Genomic DNA, 19882 nt, shown 5'->3' on the forward strand with positions numbered 1-19882 from the left:
TCTTGAGTGCTCACAAAAATACTTTTTGTTTTCGACGTTTCCGTCTCTATTCCTATAATAAAGATAAAGACTGACAATTATTATATGTCATATCAAGAACTATATGTCATATCAAGAACTATAACTGATCAAGCATAATGTACAATGATATAAGCAGATCGTTATTGATACATGTACATTCCTGAAAGCGCTTTAAAGCATTCAATAATATAAGTGCTTAAGCCTTACATGTATAATATTTAGTTACCATGTCAAACATTTTTAGCGTCTTCCGTTAGTCCAGTGTGTTGAGTATATTATCACATGTTTTTTTTTAACTGAAATGGCGAAAATATGATAATAAGAAATTCAATATTTCTTTGTACCCAGTAAAATGCAGAATTTTAGATCCTGACTTGTGTAGCCAAATAGTCCGAGTAATTCTTGATTATTCGTGTTTATTGACTAGTGCTGTTGTTTTAAATAAAGCAGATCCTTATGACATGTACAATGGTTTTTTTCTGTCTATGTCATCAAAAACCAGTAGCTGTGTCAGTTGCTTATGAAGGGCGAACACGCGTGGCAGCCATCGAGTTGCTTAAAAGTAAGCCAGGTGATAAGTTTAACAATTTAGGAGACACATGATAATGATAGCTCAGGATGTCAAATTACTCAGTTCCGTACCGTACTATGAGATCACAAACTCTGGCACACTTTTTTCTATCTTTTTTTATGCCAATTCAGCAATAGCTCATAGCCGATCTGTTGATTTGTCAATACATGTAAAAAGAATTATAAGCGGATGAAGATATCGTTATTTCACACTACTTTAATTTGATGTTGTTGTCAGAATACTTTTTGAGATATTTTTACTTTTGCTAAAACAAATGTCAACAATAAAATAAAATTTAGAGTAGAAATGGAGAATGTGTTAAAGAGACAACAACTCGACCAAAGAGGAAAAAATTCAAGCCGTACCAACAATGGCCAGAGGCTTCTGACTTTAGAAAAGCGCAAACATGCAGGGGGAAGGTAATCCTCCTTATCGTAAGCCTCCCTCTATACATCTAGGCAATGTGGAAAAACAAACGCACAACAATACGCACAGTAAAACTAGGTTGTCATTATTGGTCACACAATAAACTATAAGCAAAATGACTTTGACAATGTTACATAAATTAACAAAAGATTACTAGCAGTTGCTAACATGCTAGTTAAACTGATTGAAAGATTATGTCTTCCGCAAATAAAAATTAGCCACAATTCATTCCGTTAGATGTTAAATATCACATCATAATCTATATGAGGAGAACATAACCCGTACCATGCCAACAATTGGTTTAAGTATAAAATTATTTCCAGTGAAAAGACCCTACAGAAAAGGAGCAAAAATGCCAGAGGGATATTCAAACACATAGATTGAAAATAACCTGGTGACGCCATTGTTAAATTAGAAAACAGACAAATGATAGTACACAACATAGAAAATTAAAGACTAAGCATCACGACCCCACCAAAAACTGGGGGTGATAGGAAGGGTAGGCAGATCCTGATTCACATGCAGCACCTGTAGTGTTGCTCATGTACAAAATGTAATTACAAACCCGGTAAATAGTCTATTTCGTTATTTCAAAAAAGGGAAGGGGATTGTAGTTACGGCATAACAGAACATGTCCTATATCATCTCTGAAACGGATATTCCTTAACGGTCAACCAACTCGTGATGGCGTACAACAATCTATTTGAGATATTGAATTTGAATTTGTAAGTAACTTTCACATATTATCATTTTTGAAATACATGCTTTATTGTTAAGGTAATGTACTCTTTACCTGAAGATAACATAACATTTATCACAAATAACTTAAAAAATCCACTTCTAGTATTCATATCTGCAAAGAAAATAAAGATACGAAATAAACAAATAAATACATCACTATAATTGTTGGTTTAAATCAAAATCTACATAAAAACACTTTAACATCAATTAAAGTAAACAGTTTACGTCATGGCCGAAATAAAATATTCAAATTTTAACGAGACAAAAAAATGCTTGGATATATAGATGTCACATGAAAGAGCACATCTAAAAAATAATCAAATTTCAACAGTATGCTGAACTAAACATTCACCAATTCACCAACATTCCAACTGACTCCATTTTCAGAAAACGAAATCTGTAACAAACATAAACTGTTAGCCACCGCTTTACAAGCAGAGCCAAATACAATGAAAGTCCCAACTATGTATTGGCTTCCGAAGTTACACAAAACCCCTTACAAATATAGATTTATTTCGTCTTCAAGCCATTGTTCAACTACTAAATTGTCTATTCTTCTTACCAGCACACTTGGTACAATTAAAAACCTGATAATAAATTGTTCAAATAAGGCCTTCGAAAATAGTGGAATAAATTACTTTTGGAGTGTCAAGAACTCGTTGGAAGTACTTGATAAATTGCATGCTTATATTGGTGATTTTGAATCTGTTCAAAGTTTTGATTTTTCTACCCTGTATACCACATTGCCTCACATTCTCATTAAGAAAAAATTCACAACATTCAGTTGTGAAATTTCTTTCAATCAGGTTGCATTCACCACGTTTGTAATCCCCAATTATATAAATATTTTGGTTTTTTAGATTAGGGTTCAGCAAAAGTCCTTGTGTGTATGGTATGTACTGTTTGTCACTTTCATTTGTATCTAATCTAATTTCTTCATATCTTTTCGACACTCGCCATGTACTTTCGTTTTGATTAAAACAAGTACAGTTAAAAACAACCGTTTCTTGAGTGCTCACAAAAATACTTTTTGTTTTCGACGTTTCCGTCTCTATTCCTATAATAAAGATAAAGACTGACAATTATTATATGTCATATCAAGAACTATATGTCATATCAAGAACTATAACTGATCAAGCATAATGTACAATGATATAAGCAGATCGTTATTGATACATGTACATTCCTGAAAGCGCTTTAAAGCATTCAATAATATAAGTGCTTAAGCCTTACATGTATAATATTTAGTTACCATGTCAAACATTTTTAGCGTCTTCCGTTAGTCCAGTGTGTTGAGTATATTATCACATGTTTTTTTTTAACTGAAATGGCGAAAATATGATAATAAGAAATTCAATATTTCTTTGTACCCAGTAAAATGCAGAATTTTAGATCCTGACTTGTGTAGCCAAATAGTCCGAGTAATTCTTGATTATTCGTGTTTATTGACTAGTGCTGTTGTTTTAAATAAAGCAGATCCTTATGACATGTACAATGGTTTTTTTCTGTCTATGTCATCAAAAACCAGTAGCTGTGTCAGTTGCTTATGAAGGGCGAACACGCGTGGCAGCCATCGAGTTGCTTAAAAGTAAGCCAGGTGATAAGTTTAACAATTTAGGAGACACATGATAATGATAGCTCAGGATGTCAAATTACTCAGTTCCGTACCGTACTATGAGATCACAAACTCTGGCACACTTTTTTCTATCTTTTTTTATGCCAATTCAGCAATAGCTCATAGCCGATCTGTTGATTTGTCAATACATGTAAAAAGAATTATAAGCGGATGAAGATATCGTTATTTCACACTACTTTAATTTGATGTTGTTGTCAGAATACTTTTTGAGATATTTTTACTTTTGCTAAAACAAATGTCAACAATAAAATAAAATTTAGAGTAGAAATGGAGAATGTGTTAAAGAGACAACAACTCGACCAAAGAGGAAAAAATTCAAGCCGTACCAACAATGGCCAGAGGCTTCTGACTTTAGAAAAGCGCAAACATGCAGGGGGAAGGTAATCCTCCTTATCGTAAGCCTCCCTCTATACATCTAGGTAATGTGGAAAAACAAACGCACAACAATACGCACAGTAAAACTAGGTTGTCATTATTGGTCACACAATAAACTATAAGCAAAATGACTTTGACAATGTTACATAAATTAACAAAAGATTACTAGCAGTTGCTAACATGCTAGTTAAACTGATTGAAAGATTATGTCTTCCGCAAATAAAAATAAGCCACAATTCATTCCGTTAGATGTTAAATATCACACATCATAATCTATATGAGGAGAACATAACCCGTACCATGCCAACAATTGGTTTAAGTATAAAATTATTTCCAGTGAAAAGACCCTACAGAAAAGGAGCAAAAATGCCAGAGGGATATTCAAACACATAGATTGAAAATAACTTGGTGACGCCATTGTTAAATTAGAAAACAGACAAATGATAGTACACAACATAGAAAATTAAAGACTAAGCATCACGACCCCACCAAAAACTGGGGGTGATAGGAAAGGTAGGCAGATCCTGATTCACATGCAGCACCTGTAGTGTTGCTCATGTACAAAATGTAATTACAAACCCGGTAAATAGTCTATTTCGTTATTTCAAAAAAGGGAAGGGGATTGTAGTTACGGCATAACAGAACATGTCCTATATCATCTCTGAAACGGATATTCCTTAACGGTCAACCAACTCGTGATGGCGTACAACAATCTATTTGAGATATTGAATTTGAATTTGTAAGTAACTTTCACATATTATCATTTTTGAAATACATGCTTTATTGTTAAGGTAATGTACTCTTTACCTGAAGATAACATAACATTTATCACAAATAACTTAAAAAATCCACTTCTAGTATTCATATCTGCAAAGAAAATAAAGATACGAAATAAACAAATAAATACATCACTATAATTGTTGGTTTAAATCAAAATCTACATAAAAACACTTTAACATCAATTAAAGTAAACAGTTTACGTCATGGCCGAAATAAAATATTCAAATTTTAACGAGACAAAAAAATGCTTGGATATATAGATGTCACATGAAAGAGCACATCTAAAAAATAATCAAATTTCAACAGTATGCTGAACTAAACATTCACCAATTCACCAACATTCCAACTGACTCCATTTTCAGAAAACGAAATCTGTAACAAACATAAACTGTTAGCCACCGCTTTACAAGCAGAGCCAAATACAATGAAAGTCCCAACTATGTATTGGCTTCCGAAGTTACACAAAACCCCTTACAAATATAGATTTATTTCGTCTTCAAGCCATTGTTCAACTACTAAATTGTCTATTCTTCTTACCAGCACACTTGGTACAATTAAAAACCTGATAATAAATTGTTCAAATAAGGCCTTCGAAAATAGTGGAATAAATTACTTTTGGAGTGTCAAGAACTCGTTGGAAGTACTTGATAAATTGCATGCTTATATTGGTGATTTTGAATCTGTTCAAAGTTTTGATTTTTCTACCCTGTATACCACATTGCCTCACATTCTCATTAAGAAAAAATTCACACACCTAATTAAATGGGCATTCAAAAAATCAGAATGTGAATATATATGTTCAAACTCTTTTAGGTCATTTTTTAGTAGCAATAAACAAAAAAACTATGTTAATTGGACATGCTTTGATACTATATATGCCCTTGAATTTTTACTAGATAACATTTTTGTTCGCTTTGGAGATTCCGTATATCGTCAGATTATCGGAATCCCAATGGGGACTAACTGTGCACCACTTATTGCGGACCTGTTTTTGTATTGTTATGAGTTACAATTTATGACAAAAATAAGCAAAGACCCATCGAAACAACATCTGATAAACAAATTTAATAATACTTTTAGATATTTGGATGATATTTTGGCTCTCAATAATGACGACTTCAGTATGTATATTAATGAAATTTATCCTGTTGAACTTACTTTAAATAAAGCTAATACTAACAATGACCACTGCCCTTTTCTTGATCTTGATATCTATATCACTAATGGAAAGCTGAATACTAAAATTTATGATAAAAGGGATGATTTTTCATTTCCTATCGTTAATTATCCGTTTTTAGATGGTGACGTTCCCTTGTCACCATCTTACGGTGTTTATATATCTCAACTTGTACGATTCGCTCGTGTATGTAACAATGTTTTCGATTTTAACGAGAGAAATTTATGTATTACTGAAAAATTATTACACCAGGGTTTTCGATATCACAAACTAGTCAAAACATTTACTAAATTTTATCATCGGTATAAAGACATCATTCGTAAATATAGCTCAACATGCAGACTTCTAATACGTTCAGGTATTTCACATCCAATTTTTTATGGTAATATTCTTTATAAAGCACAAAGGTGTCAGTATTCACCTCAGAAACTTACAAAACCTTTGAATAGACTTATTAAGAAGGGATATAATTACGATACTGTTGTCAAGTCATTAAAGATTGCATATTTTGGCGTTAATATTGAGTCACTGATAAGGTCTTTGCATCGGAACTAAACACATTTATTCTAAAATACAGTTGTTGGCATGACACGGGTTATGTTCTTCTCATATATGTTATGATGGTATGATACTAAACCCCTAACGGGAAGGATTGTGCCTGATGTTCATATGATGAAATCATAATCTTTCAGTCAGTTTAATTGAAGTCTGGAGCTGGCATGTCAGTTAACTGCTAGTAGTCTGTTGTTATTTATGTATTATTGTCATTTTGTTTATTTTCTTTGGTTACATCTTCTGACATCAGACTCGGATTTCTCTTGAACTGAATTTTAATGTGCGTATTGTTATGCGTTTACTTTACTACATTGGTTAGAGGTATAGGGGGAGGGTTGAGATCTCACAAACATGTTTAACCCCGCCGCATTTTTGCGCCTGTCCCAAGTCAGGAGCCTCTGGCCTTTGTTAGTCTTGTATTATTTTAATTTTAGTTTCTTGTGTACAATTTGGAAATTAGTATGGCGTTCATTATCACTGGACTAGTATATATTTGTTGAGGGGCCAGCTGAAGGACGCCTCCGGGTGCGGGAATTTCTCGCTACATTGAAGACCTGTTGGTGACCCTCTGCTGTTGTTGTTTTTTATTTGGTCGGGTTGTTGTCTCTTTGACACATTCCCCATTTCCATTCTCAATTTTATTAAAATAAAGGTAAGTGCAAACACTTCAAAGTTGGTCTTTTTATTAATGTTAGCGCGATTTTGATAGACTTTATAGAAATAAAAACCTTAAAAAGTCGAAAAAACACATATATATATATATACATTGTTAATGGATTTTGTTGCCCCTTGGATTTTTAGTTAATCTTCATTTACCCATAATCTGTCAAAACAGTTTGTTAGCTGGAACCTCGTTCTTGGTTGGCTATGTTTTCATTTCTTTTACGAAAGAGAATCATTATGGCTTTACACGGGTTCCGCGGTTTCCTCCAATGAAAACGAAATGATATTGCTATGATCTTGAGTTCTTAAAGTGGCATAACACAGTTATTAATCAACCAACCCGTCCGCTTAGTTGTGAAGTACAGATAAGAATATCAGAGGAATTGACTAGCCATCGCCCAAACACATCCATGACATAGATAGAAGTTGCATGCACGACACATGCTTTGTTGTAGCTTACTCGCCTCCTCCCCCACCCAAGGAGTACACAACGCTTACTCGATACCAATTTAACATTGTGTTTACACAATGTTTGATCCCTATTTTTGCATTCGTTTTTGTTACAACTCTGATCAAGTATGCAACAAATCTCTTACAGTATATCCTCTCCAACGTTTAAAACAGCTTCAGATTAAAAATAATCATCTCAATGTTTTTTCTATTTTCCATGTTATTATACAAATTAAATTCTAGGAAAAAAATATGTTTAATAAAGAATAAATACCTGACTTTATACCATATACTATAACTGTCCAATATATCTAATTAGAAATATACATACATGTATAGAAATTACAAGAAATTCTTCCTTCTCAATCATTACAAATATATATCTTCCGTTTCCCAGTATTTAACAATTGAAATCGGAAACTAATATTCAATATGTATAATGTTCTAAGTGCTTTGTGTCACACGTCTAACACTTTTATACATTTGTATAAATAATGTTCAAATAATATTATTTTACGACTGTACCCAAGGATTCCGTCTTCATGGTTTTTCAATGGCATAATTTTATCAGGAAATGAGCCGTTTACTTGTAATAAAATTTTAACAACTAAAATGAACGATTACCAAAACGACAAGTATGAACATTTGTTTCCCGAACTACTTTATAGAAATAATGCTGAAATTCGTAAATCTTGAAAAACATAGTTGAGTATTAGGTCAATATTCTGGCTTTTGACTCATATTTTGTTTTGAACTAAGCAGATATATTCATATTTCACGTCATGTAATGTATTTTTTTCGTGTATGATTGTTTGTTTGTAATTTTGAATGGAAATATCTGTTACAAAACCTTGACTGTTGAATCTGTTGATTTTTGTAAAACCGGAACTTTTCGGCATTTTGTCTGTATCCTTTATCCTTTTTGATCACTCTGATGATCTTGTCGACGAAAGCTATATGTTGAACTATATATATATATATATATGGAGTTTGATGGTCTTATACTGATAAAGATTTTTTAAGTCATGTCCTGGAGATCTGAAGTCTAGGGCAGCAGATATAAAGTCTAGTGCTGCAGAAGTAAAGTTACGCAAAAGAACCCCCAACTTAAACACTGGAGATGCAAATCAATAGCGCTAAATATATATAAACTCTATAAGTCAGTTATAAAAGGACCCGAAATCACAAATGTTAAACTAACAGCCAAAAATGAAAGAAAAATAAGTACCTAACACTGCAACAAACAACAACCCCTAAATTACAGACTCCTGAATTGGGACAGACGGCACATACATACTGAACTGTAAAAGTTCTGTAGATGACTTGTGGTGAACTAAATAGAAAGTCCCAAATCCAAAAAATCATATATGTCATCATAAGACCACATCGTTAAATTTATGTATATTTTAATTTATTTCCAATTGTCGACTCGAATTTTTAAGTAGTGTATTGCTTAAGTTAAAATGTTGAAAGCTATAAGATAAGATAAGATAAGATAAGATATATTTTATTTCAAATTTAAGACCCACAAGGGATATATAGAGAATACAAGTATACGGAAAAAGAACATTCATTTGATGAGTATAGATACATAGAATTTACATATACAATCACAATACAATAAGAATGTAAATAATAAAAGTTAACCCTTGGTTTAATATATAAAACATATTTATATTAGAAATTAATACATCTTCCTCATATTGACTTGAATAAATTTTACAACAGTATAAAAACCTGATTGTCTTCACAGCTAAATAAATAAAAATAATTTTCCTGATTGTTTAGTAAAGTTTAGGCCGTGTTCATATTGACCTAAATTCGGTGTTGTGTTAGTGTAACTCACACGTAAACTAAACACAATTGCGTTCCCATTGATAAAACTCAATGTTTACATGTAGTTTAAATCATGTTTTACCTACACACAGTCGATAGTCAATGTAGGCCTTGTGTAGGACAAGTATACACAAAACTAGGCATTTAGGACATTAGTTTTATCGTGTATATATTTAAGGAGGAAACTATTTTTGAGTAAAATTGATATTTTTGATAATTATTAGTTGTCTAAATTTTTACAGATTTTTTTTGTTAAAAAAAATTAACGTACTTTATTAAGCCCTAATCAAGACTCAAAGCAGCATCATTGCCGAACCCATAAGGCAGCAACCATTTGATTTTCGGGGGAGGGGGGGCTGTTATAGTTGAGTATAAAACATAAAGGCAAGGTGGTGGGGATGGTGAGCTATGGATTTTGTTTTGGAAACTAAAAATTTTTCCAGTTTTTGGCCCTGAAAAAAAATTTGTTTGTTTCACCCTCAGCTGCCACTATATATAATGCTAAAATTGATTTCGACTTGTCACCAATATTTGTCCTGAAAAAAATCAATAGCTCACACCCCCTCCCCCTCCACAAAAAATGAAGTAAATAATTGTTGCCTAATTCATTTGAAAAGGTCGTCCCGAATCGACTTGACGTACACAGAAGTATTCGCCACTGGTCTTTACTCAAAAAACGATTCACGCATAAATGCATGACTAAAAAAAGTGTGAGGTAAATGATATGTTTGTCTAGTATCTCAGATCCGCTAAATAACACGTAAAATAAATAAAAAGAAACGTTACCCTATTCATTTTCCAAATACTCCTTGGAAAAGAAATACCATTTGAAACGAACAGAAAAGATAAAAAGGTAGTGATCCCTAATCATGCTAATATCTCAATCCTTTTTTTTTCAGCTGTAAGCACGCTGTTGCAGCTAACGTTTTCTGATGCGTTATCGAGACATCTCTTGTATATTCAAACTACTGCAAATTATAAAAATGGCTTTCATAAAGTAGCAACCACTTAACTTAAAAAAAGGGGAGGGTTATTTTTTTTTATCTGAGTCAGATTTTTTTTCTCGCTTACGTTTTTATTCCTTTTTTTCGATGCTGGTTATCAAATACTTTTTTTCAATATTTAACAATGATTCTTGATTCAGAACATTTTTTTTATCATCTGTATGACCATTTTTTTTATCAAATTGGGGATCGGAATATTTCCATTCCCATCCTCCACCCCCTTTTGAAGTCAAATGGTTGTTCTCTGACCGCTAGAAAAAAAATCCAAAAATTTTGAATCTGTTCTACGTAATGAACATTTACATGACATATAGTTTACAAGTGGGAACAAATATTATGTACAGGTAGCTAAACAAGGTGTATAGATGTGAACAAATGTAATGTGAAACCAAAGTACACTACACTATAAACTAATTGTAAACATGTTTACTCTACACGGCGTTTGGTGTGAACACGGCCTTAAGTTATTTTATGGCAAACAAAGTTAAAGAGATCCTCTCTATCAGACATAAATTTTTCACATGAAGTTAAAACAATTATTTAACTTCAACACAGCCAGAGGAGCATTTTTTTGCAAATTTCTTCATTTCATAGAATATTAGAAAAACGACCAAAATCCAATTTGCAGCTTACATGTATGAGCAGATATACGTAATTTACAAATAGCTCTTCTAAAATCAAAGTTCTTATTTACATAACAATATTGTCATGTGACTTTCGCAAGGAAGGTGTTGTAAGTGTTTGCCTATTGCTTTACTCTTTACTTCAGACAGTATTTAGTAAAATACATCCATGAATTGCAACAACAGGCATATACAAAATATTTACATTTTCAAAAGAAAACAAATGTGTACAAATTCATAGCAATAGGACAAAAAGCAAAGCCGAATTTTCGTCTGTTTCGTGCGAGTCACATGGTGCAGTTATAATGGTATTGAAACGAAAGTGTGTGGTGTTAAAACAGTTTTATTACATTGGTTGCAATGAGTTACATTGATTTCCCTAAGAAATTCTCTCCTCGCGCTGTCATGACGTCGGATCAAAACTAATTGTGAATGTTTAGAAAAAAGACATACATGTAGTTCCTTACATTTTCTACTGTAATTGCAAAAAAAGCCATGTGCCATGGTTTAACACACAACGAAGTACTCTGTGCAATTGAAGACGTGATCTCTAGAGAATCTATTAACTCTATACAACTTACAGAGAAAAACTGTGTTGTTACTGTGAAAGAAAAAAATCAAAAGGATAGATTGATCAATGTTGGAATTAAAATTCGAGAAAGGTCAGTTAATTTTGTTGAAATAGATAAACAATTAACAAATGTCACAATTAAAGATTTGCCCGATGAACTTAGTAACAGTTTCGTTACAACAGGTCCAGGGTTCGATCAGGAGAGGTGTCATTAAAGACACCAGTATTGAGAATGGTACTAGATATTTACAGCTTAAAAACTGTGTACCTATACTTCCTAATAAGATAACATTTGGTAAACATGAAATCAGACTATTTGCCGATAATAATAGAACATCCTGTAAATTCTGTAATAGAACTGATCACCCCTCGTTCAAATGTAGAGAAAAACCCCAACAACTTCGTAAATGCTTTAACTGTCATCAGCTTGGACATATATCTAAAAACTGTCTGGAGGAGGTTGTGTGAAATTATTGTTTGTTAGCGGGGTATAAAAGCGGGACTGTGAAAAGTATCAGGATGACGAGACAAGGCGAGAAATGGGAGAATACGTTGAATGAAATCATCGAAGGCAGACGTGGTCAGTCATAAAGCTTTGACGAATCCATAACACAGTGTGACACAGGTATAGAAGACACGTATGTGATTCCTAAAATCAAAAACTTTAATACTTGGGGCATCAAATGGTAAACGGTTGGGAGATTTCAGCCCTGATATTATAAATGCGTCTGTATTTGGTGCCTCCTTTGAGAATATAGATGAACTTCTTAACCATGCTCTGTCCGTCATGGATGACACAGATGCAAGTGTCGAAAAGGTGGTCATTTGTCTTAGGACAAATGATATCACTCGTAATATATATAGAAGTGACCCAGATGAAGTGAATGTAAACGCTACGAGTGCTGTTAACTGTGTAAAATCAAGATTTCCAAGTGCAAAAATAGGTCTCTCCACTATCATTCCTCGTAAAGGCAAAGGACAGAGCATACTAAAATTGAATGAAACAACACAATCTGTAAACAATTTTCTTGCTAAATTATGTAAAAAGGATAGTTCTGTATCTTTGATTGACACTTTTAACATATTTTGTCAAAATGGTAATGCTGCGAGGCCACTGTATGACATCAATGACCCTAGCGGAGTACATATCAGTGATAAAGGGGTAGATAAATATATTGTTGAATTGTCCTCATTTTTTGGTAATACTCATGTAGTTGAGGCAATTGTCCACACACCAGCTCTGCGAAAACGCAATCTGAGTTCAAATACTACCCCTTCATATACTGAAAAGCAAGGTAAACATCATAAAAGTATCTAGGATGGACTCCGTAGCAGGAGTGATCTGTTGAGTACAGAGAATAATTGTTTTTTCATACAATACTCTGATCAGAAATGTATTTGCCTAAATGTATGTGGGTTGAGATCAAAGCTTAAGTCTCCTGAATTTCAGGAACTGATGCTGATGTATGATATACTTATATTTTTGGAATCAAAGACTGATGAATTTGACATTCTAGGGATGCCTGATGGGTTTAAGTATTTTGCTAAGCATAGAAAAACATTTAAAAAGAAATTGGGTGGTATAATTATTTGTTTTAAGAGTAATTTAGATTTTTTTTTGAAATTTCCAAAATCTAATTCTGAATTTGTACAGTGGGTAGTATTAGAAAAGGGGGTAGTTGATTTTGATAAAAACTTGTTAATGGGATGTATGTATCTTCCACCTGAAAATACTAAGTATACAAGCAAAGAGGCGTTCACAGAGGTTGAAATTGAAATGATAGAACTTGTTAATAAGTACAATTATCAACCTCTATTTGTTGGTGATTTGAATGCTAAAACCAAGTTGTTAGATGATGTTGTCATCTCTGATGACAGTCTTTTTGATATACTGGATGATTTTGAAGATGACAGTTTTGTGTCATATTTGTACGATTATCAAAATTTATGTGACAACAATGTGTCTTTAAAGCGATGTTCAGAAGATAGCAGTGTGCCCAATAACTATGGGTACAAACTTATTATAGATTTTTGTAAACGTAACAATTTGTATATTGGTAACAGTAGGTTACCAGGTAATGATCATATGATAGGTTTGACTACATGTAATAGTGTATCTCTTATTGATTATCTATTACTATCCTCCAGTGTATTTCCATTGATAAAAGAATTCAATGTTCTCGAATTCAACCCAGTTTTTTCTGACGTTCGTTTTGGTCTTTGTTTATGTTTTCATGCTTCAGTGAACATTTTTACTATGCATTCCGATGATAATTGTAGTAGTCAGCGTGGTCATGCACGATGGGTCCCAGACAAGGAAAACCGGTTTATTGAAACACTCGTTAGTGACGTTACTAAATTTGAGGAGATATCACTGCTTTTGTCGGAGGACAGTAGTACTGATCCAAAAGAACGAAACAACACAGCCGTTGATAAAATATGTGATCTTTTTAAAAGCACCGCTAATCGTGTATTTAAATCAAAGGGAAGATTCTATCCATCGGGTACTTCTAACCAACTTTGGTTTAATAAACAATGCAGATATAAGCGAAAGGGTTTCCATAAAGCGAAAACCGTTACAGTTTGAATAAGAATAAAGAGAACCGAGATGAGATGAAAAAGTCCGGGAAAGTTTACAGAACCGAAATGAATAAGTTTTGAGAGTTTTCAACATGCACTAGAATCTGACATGCGTATACTTTCGAAAAAAGATTCTGGTAAATTTTGGAAAATCTTGAAAAGATTTGATAGAGGGGGGTCTGATAAAGATATCCAAGTTACTATTGATCAATTAAATGAGTATTTTAAGTCATTAAATAAGAGCGATGTTCCAGATGATGATATTGATTATGAGGATTTAGCTTATATTATAAAAAATCAGAGTTTTATTGAAATTATAGATCAGGAAATTACAGAGTACAAAATACTGTCAGCTGTTAAACAGTTATGTAATGGGAAGCCCAAGGGGAAGATGAGATTGTCAACGAATATATAAAAAGCACGGTGAATCAATTTTTGCCTATTTACACTAAGTTATTTATTATAATTTAGTGTTTGATTCTGGAATCGTTCCAAATTCATGGCTTGTTGGTATCATTAAGCCGTTATTTAAAAACAAGGGGGATCCAAATAATTTGGATAATTACCGTTACCGAGCTATTTGTCTTACATCGAATTTAGGAAAAGTGTTCACCTCTATACTTAATTCAAGACTTCATGCTCTGTCAGACGAGATCGGGATTATAACTAATGCCCAGGGTGGTTTTCGTAAGGGGTATTCTGTCCAAGATAGTATGTTTATCATGCATGCTTTAATTTCACTATATTTGAGTTCGGGAGAGAAATTATTTTGCGCTTTTGTAGATTTTAGAAAAGTGTTTGACACAGTGTGAAGGGTGGGACTATGGCAAAAACTATTAAAATATAACATTGGTAGGAAAATGTTTAAAGTTATATTGAGCATGTATACAGATATTCTGATATTAAGTCTTGTGTTAAAAATTGAGAACTGAAAACAGATTTTTTCCCGTGTGAGGTAGGTGTAAGACAGGGAGAAAAAATGTCACCTTTTCTCTTTGCCTTATATCTTATTGACTTGGAGGAATATCTGGATGAAAACTCTGTGGATGGTCTAAAATTTATGAATGAAAAATTTACAGAGAATCTTGATTTGTATATCAAGTTCATCTACGCCAAATGTTATGGTATATGGGGAACTTGGAAGATTTCCACTTGAACTGCAGATCAAGTTAAAAATGGTATGTCTTTGGCACAAGCTAGGAACAAATGATAAAAAAAATATCGGGTAAACTTTATAAGTTACTTTGGTACATGCATGAGCAAGAAGGTTGTAAGTTTTAAGTAGTTTTACTATGTAAAATCTGTGTTTAATGACTATGGCTTTTGTGAACTATATAATTTTCCAGAGCAAGTTGATTATAATTATATTAAAATTAATGTAAGGCAGCGTCTCCAGGACCAGTTTAATCAAAAATGGTTCTCAGATATAAATAATGCATCAAGGGGGGGGGGGGGGGGGATTTTATCTACACTTTAAAGAAGAGTTTTGCTTGGAACTATATCTGTTAAAATTAAGGCGGGGTCATAGAGTAAACATATGTAAATTAAGGGTATGTTATACAAAGTTTCCCATCGAAACAGGAAGATGGAGAAATGTACCACGAAATGAGAGGATTTGTCCTCTCTGTAAAGCTGGTCTTGGAGATGTATACCACTATATATGTAAATGTACCAACTGTGAAGTTAAGGATTGAAGGGGGAAGTTCCTACCTCCATATTATTTAAAATATCCAAATGAAAAAAAAAGTACTTGGCATGCTTAAATATAGTAATAGTAATGTGCTGTTTAAGCTGTCAATTTTTACTCAAAAAGTTGAAAAGATGCTTGTCTAATTTAAAACTGTAATAAACACACTTATTTCTGAAGATGTATAATTTAAAAATGTATTCTGTTTGTATTATGAACTATGTTGTAATTAATATTGTGTATATAAATATGCTCCTGTTACGCAGTCTTCTGCGGCTGAGTTTTCTCTAATAAACTATGAAACCAATTAAATGTAATAAAAAGAAATAAATAACATATCGAAAAATATTTAACTCGTGACAGACACTGATAATTAACTTTTTCGCTCGATGAATGCTTTTCTATATTTGAATTCTTCCAATAATTGCTCTATTATTATTTGCGAACTATCAATCCCTTTGGATATCAAGAACATTTGCATAAGGGAGCTACCATTTGATTTAAAGGGGGAAAAAAGGGGGGGGGGTGTTTAAATAGGATGAAAAATTATGTCCTGCATTTTTATTTCAGTTGTAATCTCTGTTCTACCTTTTTATTTTTCATTATTCAGTCCTGCTTTTATTATTTTTAGTTTATCCTGACGTTTTTTTTTATCATAAAATGTCATCCTGTTTTCTTTTATATCACATCCTTGCCGCCCGATGATGATGGGAGTTTTTAACGACTTTGACTGGCTATACAGTCCTTGCACCATCGAAAGGAAAGATGTGGAGTTAAAGACATTTTTTTTTATTCCACCACATGTCCATATGTGACTAGTATAATTATGTTTCAAGTCTTTTCTCGTTGTTTAACGAACATAATATACATGTTGAAGGCCGTACTTTAACCTATAATGGTTTACTTTTTAAATTGTTACTTGGATGGAGAGTTGTCTCATTGGCACTCACACCACATCTTCCTATATCTGAAATAAATATTTATCAAATAAATGACTATTACAGTGTCATCTTTTATTTTGACGAATACATAAAAAAAATAGCTGCCACGATCGATTCCTATTTTATACAAATTATACAATTAATACAGTCAAGACAAGACACCTACTAGTAAAATATTAACACTTGTTACATATCAAATACACAGCTTATCAAAACACAAGACGAATCTAATAATATGAGCAACTATACTATATAAAGACTATACATATTTCTTTAATTATAATACAAATACAACTCTCATGAGTACAAAATACATTTCACTTTATCAAAGTTTAAAAGCAGATATTTTCATTTGTAAAAAGAAATATACATTTTTGATGGTCAGACATATGAAAAAAAATCCCACAAACAATATTAGCATGTTTAGAAATAACATTAAGAACATCTAAATGTACAGGACAGTTTAACCAAAAAAGTATTTTATCTTCAACGTCACCAGTACACTTAACACATGATCTATTTTGAATATCAAAATTATCAAAACGACTAGTTTCAATTCTGATGGGTGCCACACCACATCTAAATTTGACTAAAGCACTCCTGTATCTACCTGGAATATTAAAAATTGAAATATCTTCTTCACCATATATACCCTTTTGAACATTCTATATGTACGTAACTGATTTTAATCAATTGATTTTAGTCATTTGGCGTAATTTTGTCGAAACATCCTACTTCATTATTTCGAAACATACATTTTCAATATTCTTAATATTCTTGATGTATGTACATAAAGAATCTCATTGGCACTTATATTACATCTTCTTAATTCTATATAAACTACAGTCTAATCTAAATAGAACAATAAACAATACAATAAAAATGTGATAGATGTCATAGATATACAAATAACAAGAAGCATAATATAAAAAAATTGTAAAAATAATATCTTTTTTGAAAGTTCACTATGATTAATAGTAATGATTTAAATAAAGCTAGCACATTCGTTCACATCTTACATTTTTATGAAAACATTTTAGTTCCTTTTGCCAAATTTAGTCAGTTCATTACTATCAGAATGTCACCAAATTCACAAGATAAGACAATAATAAATTATATATAATACAATTATAAATATATAAACATATAAAAAAAATAATAAATATATATACATTACAATAGCATCATAATATATTTGTAAAACAGCGCTGATATATCCCATAAAAGCTAGTAAGTACATAGTATTGCTTAGTGATGGGAAAAGCTCAATTGGCCCTAGAAAATATGTAATAGCTTCCAAGTTAAAGCTGAGGTTTACAGAATAGAGAATAATAGGGAAAAAGGACATAATAAAGGTCTACAAACGTACAGAATAGAGAAAAATAAAGCAAAGCAATAAAGAATGGAGAATATGTATGTGTTTAGATATAACATAAAGAGAATGACGGGCAAAATAAATTCAGAAAAGAAAAAGTTGGCTAAAAAAATACTGAACATAAGGCACATATTCAGACCATCATAAATGCATAAATAAAAAATATATACCTTAAACTTTGTATATTTATTAAATAATACAACAAATTGCTACAGCAACTAAGTTCTTTTGTTTTTTAACTACATAATTTACAATATATAAGCAACTATATCAGGTAACAAATATGTCGAGTATTGTATAAAATATACATATAAAAAACGACTAAAAAGTGTTAAAACACAACACCAATAACAAAAAACCAGATGCTCTAATGCGCCTGTGTCGGTCACCTTGATCTATGTGCCTACTAAACAAAGGATACAGATGGATTCATGACAAAATTGTGTTTTGGTGATGGTAATGTATTTGTAGATCTTTATTTACTGAACATTTTTGCCGCTTATAATTTTCTCTATCTATAATGAACTTGGCCAAGTAGTTACAGTTGTAAAAATTTAGTAAATATTAAAATAAATTATGGAATTGTTGAAAATTAACTAGAAAGGGCAATAACTCCTTAAGTTGTCAATTAACCTTTTTGGTCATTCGACGTTTTTGTAGATCTTAATTACTTTGATGTACATTATTGTTGTTTACATAGATATAGGAAGATGTGGTGTGAGTGCCAATGAGACAACTCTCCATCCAAGTAACAATTTAAAAGGTAAACCATTATAGGTTAAAGTACGGTCTTCAACACGGAGCCTTGGCTCACACCGAACAACAAGCTATAAAGGGCCCCAAAATTACTAGTGTAAAACCATTCAAACGGGAAAAACAAGTTTATCTCTATGTATGATAATATTCAAGATAATAACAAAAAGCTGCAAACTTTTCTTAAATTACAAATTCAGGGGCAGCCACCTAACAGCGGGTTGCTTAATTGGTATGAAAATTCCAGGGCAAATAGATCTTGACCTCATAAACAATTTGATCCCGTCATATTTGCTCTAAATGTTTTAGAGGTATTAGCTAAAAACTGCATTTCACTCTATGTACTTTGTTTTAGCGATGTCATCTATCTTGGTTCGCGGGTGGGGTCAGCGGACACAATTTTTAAACAAGATACCCTAATGACCATTGTGTACAAGTTTGGTTATATTTTAGCGAGTAGTTTCAGAGGAGAAGATTTTTGTAAAGATAACAAAAATTTACAAAAAAAATTTTAAAAATAGACTAAATGAACAATTATATCCCGTGTCAAATTTGCTTTAAATGCTTTGGTTTCAGAGATATAAGCCAAACACTCCATTTTACCCCTATGTTCTATTTTTAGCAATGTCGGCCATCTTGGTTGTTGGCGCGGTAATCGGACATATTTTGTAAACTAGAAACTCTTATAATGATTGTAGCCAAGTATGGTTAAATTTGGCCCAGTAGTTTCAGAGGAGAACATTTTTGTATAAATTAACAGACGACAATGACGACAAACGACAACGGACGACGGACGCCAAGTGATGAGAATTAGGTCAGGTGAGCTAGATAGGAAACTATGAATGTAATTGTTTATAAATATTTTGGATAACAGATATCCTTCATCAGTTTGATTACGATTTCAAATGAACCATATGAATCTACTTTGATTAGACTATAACAATCTTGAAATTTATACAATAAAACAAGTAAACCGAACATCAGTCAAGACGCCTGTACAATTCTGAAAGTTTTAAAGATGACATAAGTTATATGGTTATTTACAACAGAAACTGCAAAGCTATGCTTCAAATACAAATAGTAATGTGCGATATGAACTATCACAATTTTAAAATGT

The sequence above is a fragment of the Mytilus galloprovincialis genome, chromosome 14 (genome assembly GCF_965363235.1).
Source record: "Mytilus galloprovincialis chromosome 14, xbMytGall1.hap1.1, whole genome shotgun sequence".
Classification (NCBI taxonomy): domain Eukaryota; kingdom Metazoa; phylum Mollusca; class Bivalvia; order Mytilida; family Mytilidae; genus Mytilus; species Mytilus galloprovincialis.